Here is a 2,500-nt window from a genome sequence, read left to right on the forward strand (position 1 = left end):
GAATGATGCACTGTCCACTATGTTTAACTGAACTTCGTGTGTATAAGTTGTATGGGAATTGAAAGGAATGATAAAGTGAAGGGAATCATTATAATGCGTTTCCTTCTAACAATGAATGAATAAGTAAAATGAAATAGTAAAATAACATAGCTAGTAAAAAAAAAAAAAACAGACGGATACAAAAAAAATATGTATAAAGAAGAACAATAATAAAAAAAAACTCAGCAATTTCTTTGATGTGTTGTCTTCTGAGAAACTACCGATTGCAAAAATAAATAAATAAACAAATAAATAAACAAATAGATACATAAATAAATAAATACAAGGAATAGGAAAACGAAAATACGGATTAAAGATGGAAAAACGTAATCTTTTCATTTTTTTTACGTTCTGGGAAAGCAACAAACAGGAAAAAAAATGACAAAAGAAAAAAAAACAAGTAATTCTCGACAAAATAAACAAACAGAAAAGAAAAGTACAAGAAGAAAACGATAAAAAACAATCTTTTCAACCTTTTCACGTACTGATAAAAACAACGAATAGAAAAAAAAATGACCAAAAGAGAGAGAGAGAAAAAAAAACAAGTAATTCCAAAGAAACCATGAAAAAAAAAAAGAAAAGAGAAAAGCAGAGAAAGAAAACACGAAGCAATTTCTTTAATGTATCACCTTCTGGGAAAAAAACATCAGAACTAATATTTTTTTCTCTCCCTCCATTTCTTTATCGCTCTCACTTCAATTCCCTTCAATGATCCCCGCCAAACGTTCCACTCAGGTGACATTTCGCCCGTAAAGCCTTGAGAGAGAGAGAGAGAGAGAGAGAGAGAGAGAGAGAGAGAGAGAGAGAGAGAGAGAGAGAGAGAGAGAGAGAGAGAGAGAGAGAGAGAGAGAGAGAGAATGACACTATACGGAAAAGAAATGAGGAAGGAAACTACTATTACTACTACTATTATTAATGTCATGATTGTCTGTAGGATGTAAGTTTTTGTCTTAAATTGTTTGTAATATAATTATTAATCTTAATTTATTACCTATTGCCGTCATGGAAACATGTATTACTGTAATTAATCTATGTCATGTCTGCTTAAGAGCTTAGCTCAGCAGACTAATGCCTCAACAATACCTGTACATAACTGTTCATTGTATATACTGGTGATATGGCAATAAACTAAACTAAACTAAACTATTACTACTACTACTACTACTACTACTACTACTACTACTACTACTTAGAAGAAGAAGAAGGAGAAGAAGAAAAAAATAGTAATTAAAACAAGAAACTGAAAAAAAAGGAAGAAATAGGAAGGAAAAAAGGAAGGAAGGAAGGAAGGAAGGAAGGAAAAAGGAAAAAAAATGAAAGAAGAAAATTTAAGAAAATCAATAAAGAAACGAAGGAAAAAAAGAAAAAAAGAGAAGGAAGAAAAACAGGAAAGCAGGAAGGAAAAATAAAATAAAAGAGAGCCATCAGCTGAGATTGGACCAGCGCACCAACCAATCAACGCTCACTTTAAGCCTGACGTCACAACTTCAAGCACCAATCAGCGCTGAGTATAGGGATGACGTAATGTTTTCCTATCTATGACGTAAGTGCTTTATGAGAGAGAGAGAGAGAGAGAGAGAGAGAGAGAGAGAGAGAGAGAGAGAGAGAGAGAGAGAGAGAGAGAGAGAGAGAGAGAGAGAGAGAGAGAGAGAGAGAGAGAGGGGGGATGGCAGATATTGCAACGTTATTAAGTGTTGGATGGACGGAGGAGGAGGAGGAGGAGGAGGAGGAGGAGGAGGAGGGCAATAAACGGATAGGGAGAGGAGGAGGAGGTAATGAGAGAAGTAGGTGGAGGAAACTCATTAACTACTACTACTACTACTACTACTACTAATAATAATAATAATAATAATAATAATAATAATAATAATAATAATAATAATAACAGCAAGGAAGAAAAGTAGGAAAGAAAAAAGGAAGGAAGGAAGGAAGGAAGGAAGGAAGGAAGGAAGGAAGGAAGGAAGGAAGGAAAGCAAACAAAGGAAAAAAGAAAAGGAAGGAAGGAAGGAAGAGGAAGTAAAGGTACCTATTATTGATTACAGGTGAGAGGGACGAGGCGAACAGGTAAGACTCTAATCTCTCTCTCTCTCTCTCTCTCTCTCTCTCTCTCTCTCTCTCTCTCTCTCTCTCTCTCTCTCTCTCTCTCTCTCTCTCGCTTATCGCACACAAATTTATTTTTTCCCGTGAGAGAGAGAGAGAGAGAGAGAGAGAGAGAGAGAGAGAGAGAGAGAGAGAGAGAGAGAGAGAGAGAGACAAACACAGGCGATGAAAGTACATAAAACAGATAACGTTTGTGTTAATCTCTCTCTCTCTCTCTCTCTCTCTCTCTCTCTCTCTCTCTCTCTCTCTCTCTCTCTCTCTCTCTCTCTCTCTCTCTCTCTCTCATTCATTAACAAAAGTATCAACTATTCCTTCTCCTCCTCCTTTTACTCCCTCTCCTCCTCCTCCTCCGCCTTCTTAC

Source organism: Scylla paramamosain, chromosome 18, assembly GCF_035594125.1.
Source record: "Scylla paramamosain isolate STU-SP2022 chromosome 18, ASM3559412v1, whole genome shotgun sequence".
NCBI classification, from domain to species: Eukaryota; Metazoa; Arthropoda; class Malacostraca; order Decapoda; family Portunidae; genus Scylla; species Scylla paramamosain.